The sequence below is a fragment of the Python bivittatus genome, unplaced genomic scaffold (genome assembly GCF_059951505.1).
Source record: "Python bivittatus isolate LINGU-HERP-01145 unplaced genomic scaffold, Pbiv_v1 ctg000190_np1212, whole genome shotgun sequence".
NCBI lineage: Eukaryota > Metazoa > Chordata > Lepidosauria > Squamata > Pythonidae > Python > Python bivittatus.
Window position 1 is genome coordinate 16,255,274 of NW_028277042.1, and position 26,553 is coordinate 16,281,826.

Here is a 26,553-nt window from a genome sequence, read left to right on the forward strand (position 1 = left end):
AATAACAGATTAAAATCCAGTTAAACCTTAAAAACAAAACCAAACAATAATTCATTAATGGCTCTGCATAAATAATATTTTATTAGTTTGACTTTCAAAATGGGTTTATATTTCACTAGGCCTCAGACAGGCTTTGTTGATTCTGTTTAGCCTCAATGTGGCAGTTTTTATCATTCCAATATGGGAAAGATGATATAGATAAAATATCTGTGAAAGAATTATTATCTATGGTTGTAACTGAGTTGTAAAATTTGACCTTATGAATCCAATAGAGCCTTGGCCACTGAGAACCTGAGGCCTCTATTATTCTCAGGAACTGTATGGCTGTGGTGATGAATCCCTATCTGGCATAGAAAAGCAGCTGGGACTAAAATAAAAATTTATTTCTTTTCACCCTTTTTTGTGGTTTTACACACACACACACGTATATGTATATATATATGTATATGTGTGTGTATGACACAAAACGATCAACAGCAACAACAATAGGCTGTAACAGTCTCTTTTTCATAGGCTGATTTGAACCCCCACTGCTTTTCATAATGTTGGGATCCGTTGTAAGGTTCAAAAAATTAAACCTACTGAAATAATTGGAGCTGGATCCAAATGCTGGCAAAAGGGATCTTCTAATTGGGACCTGTCTGTTGGAGGAATTCATTTTTTTCCCTCTTAGACCTTTCCAAAATTCAACCGATTCTAACCCCTAGCCTTGGAATCTTTGGCAATGTTCCTGCTCATTCTGCTGAGTTAAGTTGCAAACATTTGCTCTAAAGGCCTGTCCTGATGACACTGTTGGAAAACAGAGACTCTGAGATACCAGAAAGTGGTTCTCCTGAAAAAGAAAATGACTAAATAAGGGGTGTGGCTGCTAAACACACAGCGTCTAGCATGCTTTCTTTCCCAGGGCCTGGACACTGCAATGGAATCGATGCTCCGTATAAATCAGTGTTGTCCAAACTTGGCCACTTTAAGATGAGTGGACTTCAACTCCCAGAATTCCCCAGCCAGCATGGCTGGCTGGGGAATTCTGGGAGTTGAAGTCCACTCATCTTAAAGTGGCCACGTTTGGACAACACTGGTATAAATGATCTCATAGATACATTTCAAAACAAGCAACACTGCAGCATTGTGTCTAGCATCACCCACTCATCCCCGATTTTGCTGGCTTTCTTCATGCTTTTCCTGCTAGCTAAATGCAGATGTGCATGAGTCAGCAATAAAACCAAAAATTAGCATCCTTCAGCGGGAGAAGCTGCCACAGGATGCATTCCAATAAATAACATTACAAGGTCTTGTTATTTATTATTTAGTCATCATTCATTACGGCCTCTTCTGCCGCTCTTGAATTCAGAGTGTTTTACTATCAGAGAGGCACCTGGTGATAACAGCTGGACAGGGTCTCCATTAAATCCCAAGTACACTTTAGTTAGCATGGATTTGCTTCCTGTGGCCCCGGCAATGGCCAGAAGTGCCATTTTGGCACTTCTTCAAAGTTGCCTGTGACATAGGATGGAGGGGATGGCAACCAGGAATACTTTGCTCCTTCCTCTGAATCAAGACAGCTTGGCTTAGCCATCATGAAGTTATTTTAGAAAGATGTTTGAATGCCTGTAGTCCACTGGTGTGTCTTCAATGGGCAAAAAAACCCAGTTCACCTTCAGGGTAGGTCAACAGTTAACATCCTTCCCTTGGCTTGGTTTACCCCATTTTAGAGAAGGCTACTTTAAGCCACACCTGTTGGGCTGTTGTGGCGAATGGGTGAGCCTGGGTATGTGTGTGTATGTGTGGGTGAGAGACAGGGAGAAAGATAGCAATGATTTAAATGGAAGGGATTCTGCAGGTTGTGTCACTTCGACACAACCAAAAGTTATAAGGATTATAGACAATAATTGTCCCATTGTCCCATTGAATTGTGATTAACACCAATACTTATGGTGTTTTCCTTTGATACTGAATTGAAGAGAAGGCAGGAAGATTTTGGATTTCTGGAATGATGGCTGTACTATGGAAGATGATAGATTCACACAAAGTCCTTACTATGTCAGGGCTAAAGATAAGGCAAGAACTTTGCACGTGCAAGAGTGTCACCGGACTTCTTCCTCCTTTGCAGAAATGTTTCTAAGGCAATTTCTTTGCTATCAAATTGAGTGAGCCCACTCAAAAAGGGGGGAAAAAATGTTGGATATCTTTTCGGCGGAACACTAATTAAAACCGATTGACCAGTAAATAACCCTGTTTGTATTTGGGAGAGTTTTTCGTGACAAAATGGGAATGAATACTTAAAAGCGGGGGAGGGGGGAGAAAGAGAGAGAGGGAGAGAGAAAGATGGAGGATTCTTTTCCAACATCTGAAAAATCACAATAATTAGCAACAATGCTCTGAAGTTCATTTCCATAAAAAGAGAGAAAAAGAAGGAGGGAGTTGAGACTCTTAGTGTTTAGACAGCCCCACAACCCCCTTGTGACCTTACTCTGATATTTTACAAAACATTAATCTTCTTGCCAGCAATTATAAAGAATAGTGTGATGTAGCTGGGAGTCAGTGAGTGAGTAATAGTAATTCCATTGTTCTTTTTTATTTATGCTTTGGCTATGCTAGGCAGATGAGGTAAGTCGGGCCTTTTTTATTTATTTATTTATTTTTTTTAACATGTGATTATTCTGAACTGGCAATACATAAAGGACCAATTACACAAATATCTGTCTGTTGCTAAAGCACTCGTTCACACCTCCTTCAAGCTCCTGATCAAAGTGTTCCAACATTTTATTATGAAATCATTGGAATCTTCCCTTCCCCCTTCTTACAGACGCCACCACCTTTCGTCTTTGTGTGCATGTGAATTATAGGCTTCAAAGCTTTTTTTTTTTTTTTTAACAGTGATGTACAACAAGGCATTGCCTTTGAATCAAGGGATGGGGCAGGGGAAAGGGAGGGGCTTCACTCAACATTGAGTGCTCTTTCAAGAAGGAAGGTGACTTGCTTTATGGTGCATCAGTTGGGGTACGGAGGAATCTTCTCTTCTGAATGTAAAAGGGTAGCCAGCTAATGAGCTCCATGAAGAGGAGAATGGGAGAATAGGAGAATGGTTGAAGGCAGTTGGAAGAGGAAACTTACAGCATTTGGGGTTAGGCTTAGCACTGGCAGGAGAAACCTAGGCAGGGAGAATAACCTAGGAATCAGACAATGGTAGGCATATCTATTGGAGAGACCAATGAGTGAATAATAATGTACTGAACCCTCGCCCAAAAAGTATTTCAAAGAACCAAAATCTAAGAAAATCACTACCCGTGACTTCTCAGAGTTCATGGTGTTGTGCTACAGAGAAGAGGGACCCTGTCGATGAAAGAATGTTGACTGGTGGGGCCCAGAAGGAGAGCCTTCTCTGCCGTGGCCCCACCCTATGGAATACCCTCCCCCCAGAGGTGAGGCAGGCCCCTACTTTCTTGACCTTCCAGAAAGCAGTCAAGACCTGGCTCTGCCAACTGGCATGGGGAGAGAAAAGGGGCAACCAACCCTGGGGGTGGCTAGCACCTTGAAGATGCTCCTGTATGTTAATAAATATATTTTCTACAGCAGCACCTTGGAAGATATTATTATGTATGTTTGTATGTGGCTTTTATTGTACTTTATTGTATTTTTATACTATTTTTACTGTATTTTAATTCATATTTATTTTTTGGGTTTTTTTGTAAACTGCCCAGAGTCACTTCCTAGTGAGATGGGCGGTGACCAAATTTGACATATAAATGAATAAAATATCATTAAAAGGTAGGGTGATGAGGAACTGAGATTTCTTTCTACCAACAGAGCTGAGTAGAATGCAAGTCTAGGATTCAGCGAAGGAAAATAATTCTCGTGATTTTGCACTAAGCTATGGTTTTGTTTTGTTTTCTTTTAACCATGATCCATTGAAGCGGCGATAGTGGCCTGGTGTATGCATTTTGCTGACATGAACTATGCCTTACATCTTCAGTACCTGGGCCAACACATTGCATAAAGCCAGAGCCATGCATTTTGGCATTGTATGACGTGTGAACTCCAAAGAAGTGCAAAATTAAAGGAGTTTGATCAAGCCCATTGAGTTCTGCATATCCCAGCTTAATCTGCACTGCTAATTGAATTCCTTCTATTCCCTTAGTTTCCTTCTGTAGTATGACAGAAGGTTGGGAGAATGGGAAAGAATAGTATAATAGCATACAGAGTGTACTGTTAAAATAGTCATCATGATTTCCCCTGCCTAGCTATTTTTTCCTTTGTTGTGTGCTACTTCTGTTTTTAAATCATAAAGAAAATTGCTTCCCCACTTTCATTGATACTGCTCTTTTTACGATAGAAGGTTTATTGTGAAACTGAAGATATTTCTCTTCCATACCTATGCCCTTGTAATAGCTTCAGGGCATTTTATAACATCTGTAATCTTTTCCTTCTAGTTTTATTGCTCATTTTTGTTGCTTTTCTTAATCACAAATTCTTTTAAGAAACCTCGGTCTCCTTTTTCACTTTTCACTTCCATACAACTTCAGTTTACACATACTTGCCTTCGAGCATGGAGAGTTTTCTTTTTTAAAAATCCCTTCATACTTTCTGTGTTTGATCGATATTAGTACCACTATTTTGCTCAGTGTCCAGGTAACAACACTTTTAAAAATTATTATTCAGCTCCTCCAGTACTTATGTTGGTCTTTTTAATGATATAAGACTCCCAATCACCCGTGGATCATCATTATCAATATTGCTTGCTTTATCTTCCTAACTTGAAAGTATGCTTTAAAAATATGTCTTTCCATTCTTTAAAAATATGTCTTTCCATCATTTCCTGGGTTATAATTTTTCATTTTTTAAAAAGTAGAAACCACTCCCTTTTTTACCAAATAATCTTTGTGTTTTGCTATATAAGGGGGAGGAATAAAACATCTCAATGTACTGCATTTGCTGACAAATTCTCTCTTCTCTAATTTTATCAGACGTTATTTGCACAAACTCAACACCATCTGTGAAAAGCTTAGAATTTTTATTTGATATGTGTGCGTTCTGGTGGCCTCTAAAAATCTTCCTTGTTTCTGCATTTTGTCAGAACTGCAACAAATATGTGGTCTGGGTTAGAGGGGAGCACAAAGATTAGATTATCCAGTATTTTCCGCCCTAGACATTTGCATTAGCCTGAACAATCGGTTCTTGGGTTGGTTCAGTATCAAAGCTCCCTTTTTCAGATGGTTCAGGCTACGTTTATGTCCTGTTCATCTTTCACATCACAGAAAATAATTTCAATGCTGATCCAGAGAATCTACTGTCCATGCGTTCACTCTTTCTATGTTTTTAATAAAAGAAACATGGTGATACATTTCCAGCCGTGGCTTCCACCTGTGGTAGGGATTGTACAACTTGTAAAACCGGCATCTCAACATGCTGGAGAGGCAAACTCACAAAAGAAGGAATTCTGAGTGGAGGCTTAAGTCCTATTCATGGTTTGTTGCATTGTTGGGGTGTGTATGAGATATGTAAGACCACCAACTGTTTGGAAACCCCTGCCATGTCAGGGCACAATGGGACAGATTGAAAGCTCACTTGGAAACCTAACCCTTCAGTCATCAAAGCTTTTGTCATTATTAATAAGATGTTTAAAGTTATCAGAGGGAAAATGATGTTCCAAATATAAATATCAATGGAACAGCAAAATACTCAAGTCCCTAAATACGAAGTCTCTTCCAGGGGGTTTCAAGGCATCTGTCTCAATTTTGGTATTTTTAAAAGATTTGCAGAATGCAATAACACAATGTACTTCATAATTTTTATGAAGATTTTTAAAAGATTTGCAGAATGCAATAATTATGTACTTCATAATTATTTGTCAGGATATGACTTTGTTATATAGTTGGCCACTGGCTAAAGCAAACTCCTATCCTCTCTGTCTTTAATACCGCAAAGATATTTCCATTATACATTTTGCCACTTAGCCACTCTTTCACCGGAAGCAGATATCAGAATCAAACATGGTTTGCATAACCATAGTTTGTTGAGTAAATCACAATGGCTGAGTTGAGACAATGTCTTGTCGCTGGGTCTATGGCTGTGTTGTGTGTCTGTGTAGACCCACAAATCATCCCCTCCACCACAATCATAGTTAAACCATAGTTGTATTAAGAATGATTTATGGTACAAACCTCAAATCAAAATGAATTTAGAAATGCTTATTAAGTGAAACTGACAGATTGAAAGTGACAAATCAATACAGGAGAGAAACCAAGATGGTGGCACTTTCCCACAAGTGAAAGTGGGATTTGATAATTGCAGTCCAAACCTTGTTTAATGATAGATGGTAAGGATAAGGGCAGACTGTGGCTGATGGAATGCATTGCCCCACTAGTATTTGAAGGTACCTTTAACATGAACTATCCTTTGAAGGACAAGATTAAACAAGTACAACTGAGATCATTTCAGATTTTCTCCTATTTAGCATGCTTTAAGGGGCCTCCATAGACTGCTTTATGCCAATTTATTTGATAACACATCCCATTCCATTTTCAATGTTCCATGTATTTGAAGCCATGGTGTCCCTTCCCAAAGAAATCTAGACCAGGCAATTTTTTCACATCTCACATTAAGCTATAAACTGCCATTATTTGTAAACTACAATGGTTGGGACAACTAAATACGCTGAAGCCAACTACATTATGGCTTCTTCGAGACAAACCATACAGAAAATCAGGGTTCCTCCACACTGATGGCCTTCAAATGTGATGGGCTATAACATCCATCACCCCAAATACCTCATGGTCATCAGAAGGGCAGTAAGCTAGAAAAGATAACCAGAAATTACAGTGCTGATGACTAGACATCTCCTCTGGTTGAGAATTAAAGCGTATGAGCTCTTTCTATAACTGATGAAAAGTATGATGGTATATCCTTGGAGTGTCACATCAGGGTCCACTGCAGTTGGGTGGCCAATACATTTTACAACTACTACTACTACTACTACTACTACTACTACTAATAATAATAATAAATGAACAAGTTTTGATCCCCTTAGATTGGGCATATAGGCCAGGATCTTGTGCAAACCGCATTGCAACAAATGGCAATTACACATCCGCCTTTGTCACATTATGGTGCGTGTCTGTGTCTTGCTTGATTTCACTAAGCACTTTTACTTCATCATTTTACAGCCTACCCATATCCAGAGCTTTATGTATTTATAACAGGCAGGGATATAGTTTGAGAGGTTGTTAAAACGTCTGTACATTTTTAGCAAGCCACTGATGTGTAAAAAGCAGTGTAAATGCCCGCCAGTTCCTTCCCTCTACAAAGGTTTCCTAATCAATAGGAATGAAAAAGGCAATTGAATTAAAAAATTTAAAGTGCAGAAGTGTGGTGGGGAAACCGAAAAAGCATATTAGTCAAGGAACATTCCCAGATCTGGATACAAATCTGTCATTGTATTGCCATCTGAAATATATTATATCATTATGAACATGCACTGGAAATTATTTGCTTCCAATCTGTGAGCGAACGCAGGCATTCCACTTAATTACAGTATATTTTCCATTTGTGATTTCGATCCTTCCATGAACATTTGGATAAAATAAAATGGAGATGATTATTGGGACCCACTACCTGGAAAATTTCCTTTGGGAAAAAGCAGATCTATTTGTCTGTCAAAACACTGAGTTTCATGGAAAGGCTTGTCAATACAGCAGTGTGCTTCAGAATAATAAAGCTATACAGCAAAATACATTTTTAGCCAAACAGTGGTTGTGTTAACCACACAAATCAACTTCCTATCCTACAGACAGGCAAATTTTGATTCACAGCTTTGATTTTTTTTTCCTACCCTCCCTGCACTCAGGATTCCTAACGTAATGTCACACTTTCCTTTATACTGTAGTAGCCTCATGGGACAGAACAACATACCATCTTTAGTTTGTTAATGATTTGTGAACTCAGATATCGGCTGCATTTGCACACAGTGGTAAGGCCTAATGTCTGCTCGGCTTCTTTGGTTTACTCAGCAAATAAACAATAAATTCTTTTAGGGCAGTAAATTCGAAACATGTTCTCTGACAATAGATTTACTGTGGGTTCATGTGATGTACGAACAGGGATTCAGAGTTTGTTGGTAGTTTCCTACCTATTCCTGAGGTTCTTCGTGTAAATCTGTAATCACAGAAGTATAAGGAGGAACAGCTATAAATGGAGGGAAACCAAATCAGGAATTCGCCTAACACACCATAAATACTTCTCTCATTTGCAAGACTGGCTCCAGTGATTAAAAAAAAACAAAAACTTGTTTAGAACAAACCACAAGTGATCAAAAATTATAATGTTAGAATGCAGGCTATTTGAATACCAAATAAGAAAGCCATCCTTATCATTTTGGCAGAAGTTGTGAGACCTTTGAAGGGCAGAATTGGGTGCCTCCCAAGCATTTCCAGCATTCCAGAAGGTTGTCCTGTTACCACTATCTTCTGTGAATTGGATCTGGATGAACGTAGACTTTGGATTCTGAAGCAGAGAGAAGAAGATATGGACAGGTCAGGGAAAAATCATTTAGAAGCTTCAACCTTGCCATCTTCCTCCAACTTGAAGAAGGAATATCAACAGGACCTCTTTGTCCTCCTCTGTTATCTATCAACCTAGGCAGCTCCTCCACAGAGCATGAAGGTGGCCCAAAATATAGATCTTTACTTATTCAAGGCTTCAATTTATTTCAGGGCCTTATAGAGATAATATTTTAATAGAGATAAATAGGCAGCCAGGGCAATTTTTCGGAGCTCTCCAAGGTCCTGTTTCTTGGTGGTGCCTTTGTCTCAGCCCCTGACCCTTCTCCTGTCCCAACCTTTCCATGCTTTGCTTCCCTGGTTCCAGGCCACAGAGCAGAACAAAATCAAAGTTAGTGTAAATTGCCAGGTTGGCCAACTTTTGTATGTAGAACAGAGAAAGGGAGCTTTTATACTTTGTCAAAGGCAGTAAAGTGCATTGGATTAGCCTTTCATGGAAGCCTTTAAAATCCTGGATAACTACACACATAGCAAAATGGACTTACCTTTCATCATATATAGGAAGGCTATCCCCCCCAAACTGCTTTGCCATTGCCTTTTCTGAGTTTTTTTCTTTAGATTCAGGGTATTTGGAACTTTCTTTTAGAATTTCTCTTGGTGCCATTTTTGGGTTTAAAATTTATTATTGGGGGTGAAAAAGAGTGTTATTGCTGGTGTTGTTTTATATATGTTCCCATCCCTTTGCAGCCTTACTTGGCTGCCCATATTTCCCAATTTCCTCCCTCCCCCCCAAAAAAAGTCCAATGAAGGGGGATTCTTCTTGATGTCTTCCTGTGGGATTTAATGGTGTAGGAAGCCAGCGAGGCTGCAGACACCAGAGGTTTGCTCTACAATTAAATTTATTTATGTATGTTTCTAATTTTATTAAATTTAGAGGTTGCCTGACTCCAGACTACTCTGGGTGGTTTATATTAGAAAATTTTAAAAAAAGAACCAATAAAAACAGAAAGAAAAAGTCTTGTACATCTGGAAAGACAAAAACAGGGCATTCCAAAACACTGCTAAGAAAAACTGACTAGTATTCACACATCCTTTTGGTCACCTCATACTTAAATCAATGAAATTCACTCATGCCAATTTCACCAGCATTCTTCTCTGAAAGAAAAGTTAAAAACAAATTCTTTTTCATCAAATTGAATGAGAACAGATTTTTAAAAAGAGCATGCTTTGGCATACCAATTGTTTGAGGATTAGCAAAAGACTTTCTCAGTCTCAATAAGAACTCACTTTTAATGGAAGTGGAGCGAAAAAAAATAGCATGACATTGTGGTGAAACCTGGTTGTTTCACTGGTGATGAAACTGAGTGTCTTATAATTAGCTATGTGCATAATCTACCATTCTAGGAATAGAATAGTCTGGAGAATGCCAGAACTTTTTATTCTTCCTCTAGACCATACCAATATGGCCATTCTAGGACTGGTACAGTCCCCAAAGAGGCCTCTTTCATCTAGAACACCATGTCTAGAACATCATAAACAATTTCCAGTTTGGAGAATGAATTTCCAACAAACCACAGGACCATCCCTGGAATGGATACTGCTGGGGTATGGGGAAGGGATGGAATGATCAGAGTTCTTGAAATATTCTATTCCTGGAAGGGTACATTTTGCACATCCTTACTCATAATCCTTAGAATGACTTTGATACATCATTTTCCATTGGTAAGAAACACTCCAACTTTCAAGAAGAAGAAAACCCGCATAGAAGGAATGGCTAGGACTTAAAAGTAGCTGTTTTAAAGCACTGGGACCACCCTAAAATTAATAACTCCCTCTTGCACATTTAAATATTATAGTCCAGAATGTTCCATCTCCTTCTTCCATAATCTAGATCAAGATTTAGCTTCTGCCATATCCAAGAAGATTTTTTGAGCTTCTTGGATGCTGTTTGGTGTTGCTTCTGGCGGCATTTTATTTTCACACTTGGTTTTAATTTCCATGTTGTTCTAGACAAGGTTTGTGGTCAGTGTTTTATTACTGGTTAGTTTTGGCACTGGGTGGGACACGATGTCACATCTTGTTTTCATCAGTTGCACTGTATTCCATCCTTTTGTTACTAGTTCAGTGTTCCTTTAGCAAAGTCTGCTGTTTTGTTTAGCTAGTTGTAAAGTAATTATACATCCAGTGGCCTACTGTTCCATGAAATATATTGCACATGAGAACATGCATTTGCATGTCCAGTATATTAGTGATACACTCACATTAGTTATAAATTTCACTATAGACCAATGGCTTTCATGCTGTAAAAGAGAATTCAAATGTAATCAAAATCATATAGGTAGTAATTGTTGAGATTATTAATTCCATCTTGGGTCAGATGTGATGCTCAGCTACTGAAAATCCATTGGAACTCTATAATGCCTGCATTATGCCTAGTGTAAAATGCCACAATTCACAGGATCATTCTCTGAGTCTGAAAAACATTTTCCCTTTCCATGTGCTCTGCTTCATCGTTGGTATTGACTTCCTCTGTTTAAATTATCTGCAGATACATTTCTGTCTGTTTATCTTGTTTGTATCTTAACCTTTCTCCTGAAGCTTCAGGTGAGATTAAAGAGATGGCTCCTTTTGCTGGGGAAGCATAATTTAGCAGACTGAGCTATAAATCAGGATGAGTCTAAAGCATATCTCGTCTTGGCCATGAGCTCAAAAGATTGGTTTAGGCCTGTCATTATTCTTATGGGCAAAGTACACACAAAAAATAACAATAGTCTCTGAGTCAGCTTCAGTTTCTGGTGACTGTAAGGACATACCCATGTTGTTTTCTTGGCAACCAAGTGCTTTACTACTGCCTACTTCTGGATGATATTTTGACTTCCTAGCCTAACCTACAGCCCTGGAATATCCTGGTAGTTTCCCATACAAGTAATAGTTCTATATTAGTGACCCTGCTTAGCTTTCCAGGTTCAAAAATTTCAGTTGAATGATCACTTGGGTTTAGGGTTTTCCATATTGTGTAAATCCAGCCCACGTGAATTGAAAGAACAGTTGACACAATGTCCGTAAGAAAGCTCACACAACCTTCTCTGACAGCCTTGAAATAATGCCTATAAGAAGCTACACGGCTTTGTGAGTTTGGAGGAGCAGGACACGGCTCTATATGCAAGATGACATATGAGGATGAAGCAATTCCATCTTGATCAGGTCATTGGATTTAAGAGACGTCTGTCCTGGATATCTTTTAAATTGGAACTCCAAGGTTCACCTAAACCAGTGTTGTCCAAACTTGGCCACTTTAAGATGAGTGGATTTCAACTACCAGAATCCCCCAGCCAGCATGGCTGGCTGGGGAATTCTGGGAGTTGAAGTCCACTCATCTTAAAGTGGCCAGGTTTGGACAACACTGACCTAAACAGATTTCTCAGTGCACAGCTGTACAAAGGTATCTGTGTGGGAAGGTACTGTGTGTGTGTGTGTGCCAAAAATACTAAGGTGGCAGCTGGGTCCTTTTGACTGAAGCCCCACCCTTTTTTCACAGATGTCCCAAAAATAGGTAGAGTTTGATTCCATAGTCACAACCACCATCTTAACATTTGTTACCCCCACTTCACAAATGCTCCTGTAGTTGTGGATTTTTCTCTCTAGAAAAGTCCTAGAGGATAATGCACATTTAGAAAAGTTTCATAGAAATCACCATAGTTGTTTCAGGAAAGTTAGATAACTTAGGGCTTTGTCATGGTTATAGTAAATAAAACTCTCACTTGCTAATACCATGTAGGCTCTACTCATTGTCACTCATGCCCTCGGGACCTCCCGTTGCACTATTGCAATGCACTCTACATGGGGTGAAGAATGAAGAGCATTCAGAAGCTTCAACTGGTACAGAATGAAGCTGCCCGGGTTGTAAATAGTGTTGGCTACTTGGCACATGTAACACTGCTGCTTCGGGAGCTGCACTGGTTGCCATTGTGTTTCTGGGTGCAATTCAAGGTGCTGGTCATCACCTTTGAAGCCCTTCGTGGCTTGGGACCGGGTTACCTTAGGGACTGTCTTTTTCCAGTTGTTTCTGCCTGTCCAATCCAGTCCAGCAGGATGGGCACCCTCTGGGTCCCGTCAGCCAAGGAATGTTGGCTGGTGGGGACCAGGAGATGTGCCTTTTCCACTGTGGCGCCTGCCCTCTGGAACATCCTCCCTCCTGAGGTTAGGATGGCCCCAACTCTTTTGGCTTTCAGAAGGCCTTGAAGACCTGGCTTTATGCCCGGGCCTGGGGCCCCAAGTGTGTGAAGGGCCCTTTTTCATGGTTGTGCTGATACCAATGATTTTTAAAGATCCCTTGGCTGTATTTATATTTATATTTAATTTTCTGTATTGTTTTAAGTGTTTGGCTGTTTTTATTGTTGTTAGCCGCCCAGAGTCACTGGTCTGAGATGGGCGGCTATATAAATTGAATAAATAAATGTAGGAAATGTGTGTTAGGCATGCTTGGGTGAAGACTATTCTTGAACCTTATTATGAATTAATCATAAAGTTACATTAAAACAGTAATGGAGACTGGGAATGTATACACAAAACCTGCAGTCAAAGAATGGTAGAATTATTAGCCTTTTTTTTTTTTTAATGATGGAATGGAAATAAAATAGGACACTAGCTTAGATTGATCCAATCTCCTTAAGCTCAACATGCAGGTGGTGGACCAGTGTCCCTGTGGATGGGTCTCTGTGGGTAGGCTTAGTTTGAATGTCCCCCATAAGCCACTGCACTCACATCAATGCAGTTGGACAAACCATGGGTGTGTTGAGTATACCCCATTTAGCTGGGTTCACACATTACCTTAAACCACATACCAGGGTTTATGAAGTACAGTGGTTGAGTTCCCCTAATACGCTAAACCAAACAAATCACATTAAGAATTAATCTGATTTTGAAACAAGATAAAATAAAAGTAGAGTCTCCTTCATATATTAACATTCCCATCTAACCCTCAGGCCTCCATATTTTTTTCCTGGTTTCTTGTCCAAGTTCCAACCAGGAGTGACCTTCCTTAGCTTCCAAAATCATCCAACTTCAATTCAGTGCTCTACTTGTTGAGACTTGAACTGATTAGGCCTGTACAGTCTAGAAAGCAGTACATTCAAGCATTAAAGACAGTACAAAGGGCCTTGATACTTAAAGCAAAAATTTGGTAAATCTTTATTTCGTAAAGCATTGAAGCAAAGCTGAGCTACATCATCCAGACTGCTTTACTATGAAGCAAGGGCTTCGGGGTATGTGTTGCAAGGAGAACAGAAGAACGCTGAAATGCAGGAAAAGAAAGTGAATTGGCCAGACTAAAACTATGTGGCTTCTCTGATCTGGGAAATTAAAGTACCGTGCTGTTTTGCAAATCTGCTTCGAGGGGATGATCCAAGCAGATCACCTTTGTATTAAAATGCTCCACCAAAGCTTTACACAGTCCCAGAAAGGGGAGAAGTTTAGGGGAGAAGTTTGGGATGTCACAAGTATCAGGAGATAACATTGCAAGGCAAAGAGGGAACACCAGATGCAGAGTTAACATTTGGGGATATTGTTATACCCAGTCCTGCCTTGTTCTCTATGGCTGGGCTCATCAGGTGGCATGTTAAGCCTAACATGAGCCTTTTAAATCCTGCATAATCTCCAATGGACCACATTACCAGCAACATGTTCTCATTAATTCCTGTAAGGGATGCTGAAGCTTTGACCCTCCATTGTTCTCCTTATCGGGAAGTGGCTGAGTCATCGTATTAATAAGGCATCACTCACATGTGGCCATTCGGTGCGCCAGGCTAAAGACAGGGCCAGCCTTTGGAAGTAGAAACAGGAGCCAGGAAACATTTGATGGCTTGCATTATGAACGCTCATCTCCAGGTTTTTGCAATGGCAAAAAAGCAAGAGGAGGACGATGCCAATGATGACTTTGCTGCCCAACGTTCCCCGTCTTCCACACCGGTCAGAGGAAAAGGTGACATGTGAGTCCTGGTGTGTGCTTGTGAAGAAGAAACTGTCTATGTGCACCCCACAAGAGTCTTGTGGGGAAAGGAGAAGGAAAATCACCGCCTCATAAGGGCAGGATGGACTCGCTTACAAAGCAACGCCATTTTAAGAAGTGACTATTGTTTGCTAGCAATTGAAATGGAGGAGAGAGATCAATCAGGTGCTCAGTTTTAGATATCTGGGATATCTGAATGGGATGAAGTAGATGTTGGTTCTCATTCCAGCAGTGACCTGAACAGAATTTGTTCCGAATGGTTTCTTTTTCTTCTATAACGTTAGTAATCACTGTTCCATGGCTGCAAGAAAAGAACAAGGTATAAAATCCCCTGTCCCAAAGTAAATGATATAAATGACATCCACATTGAGGTTGATGCTTATCAAATTATCTTCAAGTCATAACATATTCCCAAAGAGGTTTAATAATACAGGTAGTCCTTGCTTAATGACTGCCCTGTTTAGCGACCATTCGAAGTTACAATGGCACTGAAAAAGTAACTTTATGACCGGTCCTTGCACTTATGACCATCGCAGCATCCCGTGGTCACATGATCAACATATGAGCGCTTCACAGGCAGCTTCTGACAAGCACAGTCAACAGAGAAGCCAGCAGTGGAATTGCAAGTCACAGTCACATGATGTCTCACTTAATTACCATGTTGCTTAGCGACAGAGTTGCTGGTCCCAACTGTGGTCATTAAGTGAGGACTACCTGTGACACCAAATAAGCAAATGCCATTTATTTGGGGGGGGGGATGAATGACAACGGTCTTCCAAAATCTTCCAACCAAAATTAGAGACAGGCTCTGTGCTCAATTCACTGATTGCACTGAGCCATGAAGAAGCCACAGTTCAGCATTATCTGAGTTGTGTTATGTGAGCCCAGCCACTGTGGTTAGTAAGTAATGGCTTATGGCTAAGCATGACATGTGAATAATGGCTTATTTGATAAACCACAATTAAGAAAATTAGAGCTTAGTGTGATGTATGAGCCCTGCCTAAGGAACCCTGCCTAGAATTGCATTATCAGACACCAAGAATATTTCTCTGTGCTCTACTTATACCTTGTACTTACCCAAAGTTAATTTAATTATAGTTTGCAGAATATGCCAGAATTGGCTTGCTTTATATATCAGATCAAGATATCAGCCGTAACTTACAAACCACAATATGGTAAACCCAACACACTAACCCAAACAAACTACACACAGTGTGAGAATGTAGCCGTGAACCTATCACTCATCCCCCTAGGTTCTGAACAAATGAATTCTGAACAAGTTCAAGATCACTTTGCTGCCTTCAGCCCTGTATTGTTTCTCAAGTAAAGCTTTTGTAATAAACTCACTGGTGGCCAATATTCTCCCCTCCCCATGAAGTATATTTTTTTTCATGTTAGCCTAACAAGCACAAAGTCTGATGTAATTCACCAAGAGAACACATTGTCCAAGTTTCATTCATGTTTCAGAGCATTGTTACAGCCTGGTACAAAGGAATAATCTGATTGTGGCTCCAAAAGCAAGAATGGATTGCGATTGAAAGAAGCTTCTACTTTAAACCTAAGGCTTTGCGATGCTATTTTGAACTTCCCCTTGGAGTCACCTCTGAAGTTTAAGTGCCCAGATGTGCACTAAATTGCAAATTGCAGGGGCTAATTTCATATCAAATAACCAATGCTGGTGACTTGCACCTCACAGAAATTGCAAACTCATCAAAGAAGGATAGAGAGACAGAAAAAACAAAAACAAATAGGATAAAAAAGTGTAGGACTCTTTGGGGAAAATGTCTAGGGACAAAACGAGGTGAGAAATCTGGACTGCATTTCTCTTTTCCTTTCAAATTCAAAAATGGCTTTTTATGGGTGGGGAGACCCTTCTCAGCCCTCTAAGACAAAAAAAGAGCCATGGGTAAGATCACAGGGTGTCCAAATTTGGCTATAGCCTGGGGGAAGCTTAATATTTGGGCCAGGCAAGAACTAAATCTGATTCCATTTTTTGAGCACGTAGATTATTAATATATTTAATAGGATGACCCACCAGCCATGCATTTTGTAGTTTGTTCTTACATGTACAACTGACATTTGGTAGCAACTTTTAATGTTCTCTGGACATTGCAACCACGTCTTTTGGATATTGCAGGCAACCTGCAGGCCTCAGGATGTGCTCAGGAATACATTGGTTATATCATCCTGGGGATCAGTGGTGATCACTTTTCAGTTCTGGATATCATATTATCTTGAGGGGTCTAAGCTCACTTCAAAGTCCTACCCTGCACCCGTTAAATAGGAAACCTTCACTGAATGTATTCGGAGAATGAGAAAAGAGGAACTACTGTGTCTCTGTGTGTGTTTCTAGAGGGGGAGAATGCCATGCAAGACTTAATATCCAAGCAATGTTTGTAACAGAGATGTCTGGACTCTCAATTCCATATGTCTGTGCGTGGTCATTGGACTGATCTCCATTCTTTTTCTTCTTCTCCAAGTCCTTGGCCATAAAATATTCCAACCAGTGCTGCTCTGGAGGTCTATGGGTTGCATTCATCTACCCATTTGTACATTTTCCAGTTGTAATCAGTCTCCTGTTGTGATCAACAGGGGCCCCCAGCTTGACCACTTGTGAGTCTAAGAGTGTGCGAGGAGGAGGGCAATGCAGAATTTAATTTTTTTTATTTATTTGTATTTTATTTTCGCCCCTGTTTACAGGATTTCCAGGGACCTGGGTTAGAATTGGGAAAAACAAGTTGTTTGAATTAAGCATACAAGGGGGAAAGACCTGCTCTTTCTCTCTCCCTCTGTGTGTTTATATTTTCTTCTGCATCCATTAAGTAGTGAGTACTGTGAAGGGGGTGAGGATGGGATAAAAGAGACTTCATTTATATGTTAATATTAGCTGGCACCCTAACTAAACTGACAGAACTATTTCATGGGAAGCTGACAAATTTACAAAGTTACAATGCCTGCAATAATCTTGATTAGCAAAACAATTGGGTCCCTTAGGAGTCCTGTGGTTTTTGAAAGTCTTTTTGTACTCAGGTTACAGTTTGGCAAATGTGATGGATCCACACACAAGAGTTTTGGAATATCTATATATCTATAAAGAAAGAGAGATCTATACACACACACACAGACTGATCTCTCCATTGCAAAAGCGTTTAATTTAGGCAAACAAAGAAAACTATTCTGAGCCTTGGACAAAAGGGTTAATTTGATTGACTGTGTCTCCCCCATCTTGCCATAATCATTTACTTAACAAGCACAGAGACAGACTTTCTCTGCACACAGGTGGGGTAATGAGAAATTGGGCTGAGGGGGAAGTCTCTAGCATTCTGATGTGTGGGAATTTGTAGGTGAGAAAAAGAAAGTGCGGGGGGAGAAGGAAGGGGAGACAGGAAAATGAAAAGAGGAGGGCTTATAACTCTAGTAGAGCAAGGGCTCATAAAACACATTTATTAGAGGCTGTTGCACAGAAGAAAAGGGCATTGGGATAAACATGCTTAACCAGTGGGAAAATGTGTACCAAATTTATAAATGACTGTGATTGTAGATTTTCTGGATCTTGGGTGACAACTTGGATATTTCAGCAATATGAAAGAAGAAGAATTCATAGTTTGGAAAAGAAAACGTTTCTGTTGAAGACGGAGCGTTGCAACTATCACTTTTATACGTAGCCGAGATATAATTTAGATCAAATGTTTATATACTGGCTGTCATGCAAAGCATTTCCAGGTAGTCTATAATATCAAAACTGGATTGGATACAGTAAAATAACAACACCAATAATAATAAATGCAGATATTTTCAGCATCTGCCTGAATTTGCAACGTTGTTATCAGCCCCATGTAATTCTGAATAAATGTAATGCCTGCTTCCTAAGGACATATATTCTAAACTCATGTTCACGAGTTTAACTAATCAGTTTGATCGATATAAATGATGCAACACTGATTTATGTAAATATTTCTCTTGTATTGCTTATTTTCTCTTGCAAAAAGATATGTGCGTCTCACTCATTCACTTAATTCCATTTTGATGTGCGGGCATTGGTCATCTATTTACCAGTTTTTACAAACATTTTAATTTTTTTTAAGTTAATTTTGTAATTAATTTAATTTTAAATTCAGTGTCAAATGGGCATTGCACCCTTCAGTCTCAGGTATGTCTTCCACTTGCATCTTGTCCCTTTTTTCAGCTTACATTGGGAGTGGATTTTTCATAAATATCCTGATTTCTTGAATTGGGCATTGATCCTCTCCAAAATTAAGTTTCTGGAGAAACCAAGATCAAACAAGAGGCTCAAATAATTTGACGCACTTTTTGAAAAGCAAGATAATAGAGTTGATTTTGTTCCAAACTCCTTCTGTTCAATGAGCACCAAGGACAATGTTTAGTTATAGATTAATAATCCAGAGGACAAATAGTTCTGAGCAAATTGTGGAAAAACATAAAACCACAATATTAAGCAAACTGGAGGGCAAAGGGCAGGCTGGATTTACTAATCATTTGTAGACTTACATCTTCCTCTCTCTGCTCTCTCCCCCCCCCCATTTTTTAAACTGATGACACAAACTATTCTTCATAAAAACCACTGAACTTTGCAACACAAATATGAAGGTGAATTTGGTCTGAATCATAGAGGTTGCAAAGAATAATGAAATGTAAACTCAACTTTGGTACATGCAGTTCCCAAACAATTAGGGATGACCAAATCCCATATGTTTGATCAACAGAAAAATGAACATGATGCTTTGGTAACAAATAAAAGTGTTTTTTTTTTTCTAGAGGACATACCCATTTCAATCTGTTTTAGGAGAATGAAACAATTATTATTAATAAGACTGGATTGATTACACTTTTTAAGAATGGGGCTTATGAACTTAGTATTACATCCTGATAATTATGTTTGCTTCCCTTTTAACTGAAACCAGTGAAGTGCAGTTGGGGAAAAAATGGTAGTAACCAACAGCCATCAAACATTTTCCATTAGGATTTCTTAGAGAAACAAAAGAGTTGTTTTTGTCCTGGTTAAGGCACCATCAGTAGCTTTATGACATCCCATCCTTTTCTTAGATATATTTATCTGTGTAACAACCAAAATACATCAGACTGTGGAAGCAGGCAATGAATATTATGCTTATATATCTTGCCATGCTGGTTAGATATTGGCAGGAGGAAAAACCCTCCTTTCAGCCCATGCTTCTCCTTTCCTTATGCCTCTTTCGGTGTTTGAAACAACATCCGTAAACAATGAATTCTCTTTCTTTCTTTTCTCCTAGATCTCATATATCATTTTCACAAGGGCACCATTCTTGTTTTTTTGGAACACCTGCTACCATGGTTCCCCAAATAATGCTCCACCTCATCTGGTTATGGTTCCAACTTCTCAACTTACAGGTACAACTATCATCCACATTTCTAGGAGGAGCTATGCAGTGTTTGAATTAAAAGATAAAAAGGTACTTTGGAGTCTTGGGGGGAACACACTAATGTAACACTTGTCTACAACTCCTTGAAGCAACTGCATCTTTTCCAAGGATAGTATGAGCTGGGAATAGATGTATTCAATTTACAAAGTTGCAGAAGGAGCACACCCATGCCATCTGAAGCAACTTTTAACCTTTGAATTTGAAGCATTGTATAGTCCTCATCTTCACACCGAGAATTGGATGGGTAGTTTGCAGATCACACCCAGATTCCAAATGTCCTAATACCAGGCTGGAAGACCTGGGAAATCTAAGAAATGCCCTTGCAATGCATTTCTGAAATGCACACTTATTTCCTGATGGGAGTATGTCCCAAATTTTCCATGTCCAAGTGACCTGAAGGTTCTTGACTTGAAGTTGTATTGGCTTACCAGTTTTTATGGTTTACTTTTCTACTGATGGGATCTTCAAGGTGGCTTATAAATATTATTTGAGTACATTTGTTTTCAGTCTTAACGAGTTTAAGTTTTCCATATATCACATGGAAATGAGTGTAAATGGTACACATTTACTTCTTTCATCCCAGAACAAATAAACATACTCCATTACAATCTGCCAGATGTTTACACTGAAGTGTCACACCAGCAATCCAGAAGCTGCTGGGTTCACTCTTCCTAAATGTCGCTGAAGGTGGCCATTGGGAAAGAGCTAGACCTTGCTGCAAACCCTTTTCCTCCTTTCTGGAATAAACCTGAGAATGGAGTAGATGTCCATGTCCACGTTAGGAGCGCAAGACTAATCCAGTCACACATTTTCAGTAGGAGCAGCTGACTTGGTTGGATGTAAGAATCACAAGAGCAATTCTTTATGGCTTTCCTTTCCCCCCTTGCTGATGTCAATGGCACCTCATTTGGCAGAAGTGTTTTCTCCAGCCCCAAGCCAAAGAAGTTGGCCTCTGGACAGATGTTCCTGGAAAATGCAATTTTATTTTTCATTTCGTAAGAACTGTAAAAGTGCTTACAGCTTTTGTTCATTTGTGATACAAAATTGGAATATCACCAATCCTACTTGGCTCTCACTCCTGTGTTATCACTATATACATTTTGTATTCAGATTTATCAACTTTTAACTTTTTGAAACATATAAAGGATTATTTTTCAAGGCCTAGTGATCTCTTCAATTCATAGTGAAACATGAATTGAATCAAACATTGCTCAAAAGGTGAGTCATTCATTAATCATAAACAAAACATGTCTGGCATTGAGGACACATCAGCACACATCATGTAAAAAGTTAAACTGTTGCACAATCTTTTAAAATTTAATATTAACTATATTATGTTTCTATGTAATTTCTGAGAATTTCTGAGAAACCCTTTTTTTCATTTTTTGTACACACAGAACAAAAACAGCCAGCTCTGGGAGGTTCAGAATTTCATTTTCAACAAGCTTTATTTAGCATCAACATTTTACCTTCTGCAATTTAGGAAAACAGATTTCAAAAAAAAAAAAGCTAGTGGGTTTCTAGTGTTTTGGGAAAAAAGAAGGAGACATTAAGTTATTTCTAGTAACACTCTAACTAATCAGAACACTCCTTTAGGAGGGTAACAGTTGTAGGAGTAATACTTAACTCTGAAGAGCAGATGTGGACAACCTCTTTTGTGTTGATACTTGCATTCCCTTAGAAGTGGAAACTATGGACAAGGCTCAAGAATGGGACACCTCTGTCCCCTGCTACTAGGGTTCCCAGATATCTGAACAAGCAAAGGAGGACTGGGACAACGGGAAAGGAGGACAAATGAAGAAAAGGAGGACACACTAACCATTGAACGTTCTTGGCATCCGTGACAAAAATTACAGTGAAAAACTGCAATAACAACAACAGAAGGCCTACATGTATATGAAATCACTTTTTCCAGCATCAGAAAGATTGGTTTTTCAGTCGCAGGAATGTGCTAGAGCTGCTTAGGAGGCAAAAGCCTTCAGTGTGTAACTAAGGTCTTGTCAATTTCATGCAGCAGTACAAGCCTCCAAGAGAGTACTAATCAACTAATTAAGGTCACAGAGCAGAGCTTGTTAATTGTGGTTAGCATGTATTAGGGAACCACAGCCCTGCAGAGAAAAGTTGATCAGGTAGCTTGTTAGATACTCAAAAAGCTGGACAACCTTTGATTTTAAGGCTATGCCTGACAGATGGAGGGCATGAGGACAAAAAGAGGACGTCCTCCTTTTGCCAAACCCTACCCACTATTTATTTTTCTTCTCACATCCCTCTTGTTTAGTTCCAGTTCTAGTTCTAGTTCTTCCTTCTCTTTCTCAAGCACAAGGAAAGGATAGATAATTCTTATCAGATGCCTGAACTAGCATCTTGCAGAAGACTTTAGACAATAAACTGAGGGCCAGGATGACCACGCCCTACTGTATAATGCTTATACGAGTTGTACTGCTAATGCTTAACGTTGTAAAATGTAGTAGAAGCATTGCCAAATATTCAGAAAGCTACAAATGAATTATTTGGATATAATTTTCTAGACAGAGATTACAATCTTCCTTCTGCAAGGCCTAACTTGGGCAACCATTACAAATGCATATAACTATGGCCTGCAGAAGTTGGGTGACATCCTCTTCTTCTTACTAATTGTTTCAGGTCTGCTTCCCCCCCCCCCGCCTTGTATTTTAAATTTTATATTTATGTTCTATTGGTCTGGGACCATATTATTTATTTATTCTTTATTCTTTACAAACCCCCAATAGACCAAGTCAGTATTTTAAGCACACTTTTTACAGATGGGAAGATTGAGGCAACCAAAGGGTGACTCAGTTCTAGCTTTGTCCCAATGGAGTTGGAGAATATCAGGTTAAGAAAGGCTGCATGGTAACATACTAGTCTTACTCCAGTTTTACTAACAGGGTGAATCTTCTTTACTTCACTCAGAGAATGCCTCTAAGTTCTGGAGGGCTGTCACGATGTTTGCTTCCTTCTGCCCCCCCAGAAATCCACCCCCTCAACCTCCCCCATTAATAATTAGCTTCCTAATCTGTATGCCATATGATATAGTAATCAAAAGGCACAGAACTCACGCAAAACAATCCCAAGGAAAGAATTGGGGGGAGAAAAAGAGAGGAATAAACAAAAGAACAGATAACCTCAAACATTAATAGGAGAAAATCTGTTCCAATCAAAGCACCCCCTCCCCCTGTTAGCTCATAATAGCCTTTCATTCTTTATGATTTTGTCTTTGAAAGCTCCTTCAGTAGATGACAGTTGATATTGTTCTCCTATCCTGCTGGCGACAGCCGTAGAGAAGGAGGAAGCGGGAGGGGGGAGGCATTGTACAGCTTCTCCTCTTTGCAACATTATTTTTTTTTATAATTAATATATACAACTGTGCCATGCAAGGTACGTGGTAATGAAGTACAATTAAGAGGTGTTTGTTCCTGTCCCACAGAAGCAATGACTGTAATTTTCCTCGGCGCTTTAGAAGTCACCCCGTTATCATTACATATCATGCATCTCTTTCTTGTTTTTTTTTTTTTTCAAAAGGAACACAGCACCTGATTTTGTTTATTTTTGGTTAAAATAGCAAACAAACATACACGTTTTTCAAGGAGTTGAGGGAGTGAGGAATCTGTTTCAGAGGTGCCTTCAATGACAACCCTTTGATAGAAGCATCTCTCTAAGAATTGATTGAGGTTGGGTCCTCCCTTGTTCATTGGGTTTGGGCAAAGAGAACCTTCTCATCTCACTGAGGTGTTTTGGGCTAAGGAATTACAAGATTTTCCTTCCTGGGGCATGGTAGGATCATGATTGACCTTGATAAGGTGCTCTCCATAACTCTGAGGCTTCATCCACAGTTCCAGGAGCTTGAAGAACATCTGCATTTCTACCACACATTGGGGAGCAGGTGGGGCACTTTGCTGTAATTGTGGAAGTTGGGGATGCAATGGAATAAGATGATTGGAGGTTTCTTCTCAAAGAGAGAGGGCCACAGCAGTGTCTTACTTGTTATTGTTCTTTATAAAGAAGTTCTGGTTTGTGGGCTCAATGTGGCACTCAGAGATTTCCTGTTTATTAGAAATAGCCTTTCTCTTCCAGCACTAGGGCAGAGTAAAAGCTTTATTTTTGATCTACAATGGTGCCCCAGGACCAAGAAAAGGAGTGCCTCTCATTATTAGGCTGTGAAAATTTTACCCTTCGTGAATCATCTGAGAAATGGTGTTATGTCTTTGACTGGGGTCCATACAACATAGAGTGTTTGGTATTGGCTTACCATGTTGGATGATTGGCTATTGTCCTTTGTAAACCAAGATTGACTGCTTTGCATATTGGGTCAACCATTGTGGCTTATACAACCAACCTCAGGGGAAGAAACCATCTCAGTGTAATGCAGGAACCCAGCTTGTCTATGAGAAATCATGTGTATGTGTCTGAAGCACCCCCACTCACTACTGACTTCCTGGCCCAGGTCAGTTTGGCCTTGAAGCTGAAAATGGCTCCCATCCCTGGGAGATGGTGGATTCCCAAATGCAAGTTCAATCAAAGGTGTGGGATGAGGGCTATTCTTATGGAAAACCTCTTCCAGGTTTCTCTCCTTTGGCCTAAATTTGCCTTCAATCTGATTTCTGCTAAAGAAGGTTTCTCTCATTTAGATGTTACCTTGAACTAGTATGATAAACTGAGTAAGAGGAATGGAGCTGAGCCCCCCCAGCCCAATTTCAATGTCCCCAATGTAGGGCAGATTTTCAAGGGCTTCATTTCAATCTGAATAGAATCCTTCAGTGACCAGATTTATCAATATACCCAATAACAGAAGAAGTTAGTATTCAAGCAAATGCTAGTAGAAGCTTGCTAACAGAGGCGCTTATACCAGCCAAGATTTGATTGAAATGGGTAAGTTGATTCAAAGAGTTGATCTGATTTGCATTTACAATTGGATTCAAAGACTGGGTGTGCACGCATGTGCAGAACTTCACTGACTCTTCAGATCGATTTGAAGACACCTGCTTTGATTACACACACTGAATATATTTGGGGATTGGATTTGAAGATTTGATTCAAGGAGGGAGTCAAATGAAACACCTTCAAACTGAATTTTAGAATCCAAACTTGGTGTAAATCTTTTCCCAGCCCTGTGGGAAACCAGGAACATGTAGAAAAAAAGAAGGCACAGGAGATAAAATCAGCACAGGAAACTCTGCTTTCTTTTTCATCTTCCCAAACCTTATCCACGCTTATCAAGTCAAGCTACTGTGTAGTTACATGTAGTGTAAATGTGACATGCCAAGGTCCAATCAGTTCAGAAATGGTTTCATCCTTCCTTTCCTAAATATAGGCAAGATTTAAAATTGCTCCCTTCATGTTCTTTCTCTTACTTGTTCACCCTGAAGCACAGCAGGGTGCTTTTTCCCCCCCAAGTAGGAGAGATTGGTGGGTGGGTATAGGAAGGAGGAGACCCAATTATTACCCCATTTTGGTGACATGTCTGAAACAGTGACTCCAGACAAAGAAACACAGAGAGGCATGGAAGTTGCCATATCTCTGAGACAGTCCTAAAAAATACCTGCAAAATTGCAGGTTTGTAATCTTTCCCAAGTGTTCTTCACACCAAGGCTTCCCTGCTGGGCTGTGAAGACAGGACTGAATCAGTCACTATGCATTGTCTTGAGAATATCTGGCTCTCAGTGAGTGCAAAGTACTAGACTAGAAGTGTTCACAACCAGTGGTCTCAGGTCTGTGTGTGCGCCTTCCAAGTGTTCTCTGAAAGGGCACGGCCAAAAATTAATATTTAATTGGACAAAAGGGGGAATTTTGAATTGTATTTCAATCACAGAATGTTCGTTTAAAATGAGTCTGACCACGTTATCCTAGCCCTATCTGCTTCTTTGTCTAACTCTGGCATATAAATTTTGTTGTTCTGTTTTGTTGTTGATGATGATGATGATGATGATGGACCAAATAGGTGGGAAAAGTAGATCTGGATGAATGATAGTTTGAGATCCAGAATCATTCACTGAAGTGCATGACGTAGGAAGAATTTTAATCCCCAGTTTCAAAGGTTAGCATACAGACACTGTGGTTCTCAGGTTTCATTAATGCCTTTATTGAAGCTTCCTTACTTGTGGAAAGCTATCATCTCAAGGCTATAGATCTGCTTTCACCTTCTACTTAATTTACTGTCTTTGATTTGCGATGAAAACCTGCCCTTTGAATGATAAACACGAAGGTGGCAACTAGTTGGTGGAGGGTAAGGACAATTTACATGCCATTTATTTATTTAATTGATTCATATCCCATCTTTTGTATAGGAGCTCAAGATGGTGTACATTGTGATCCATCTTCCTATTTTCCTGCACGACTTCAATCCGGGGAGATAGGTTGGGCAGAGAGAGACCAACTGATCCAAAGTCACCCAGTCAACCACCTACAGTGGAGAAAGCTATTCATATTAATGGAATGTTTGCTGAGATCATGGTTCTTTCATGTCCTTCACGTTCCACCAGATCTGATAGGGTGGGTACTCTCCAGGCCCCATCCTTTAAATTCTGTCATCTTGCAGGACCTAGGAAGTATACTTTCTCCATGGCAATCCCTACCTTATAGAACACTTTTCCCCCCAAGATCTGGCACACCCCCA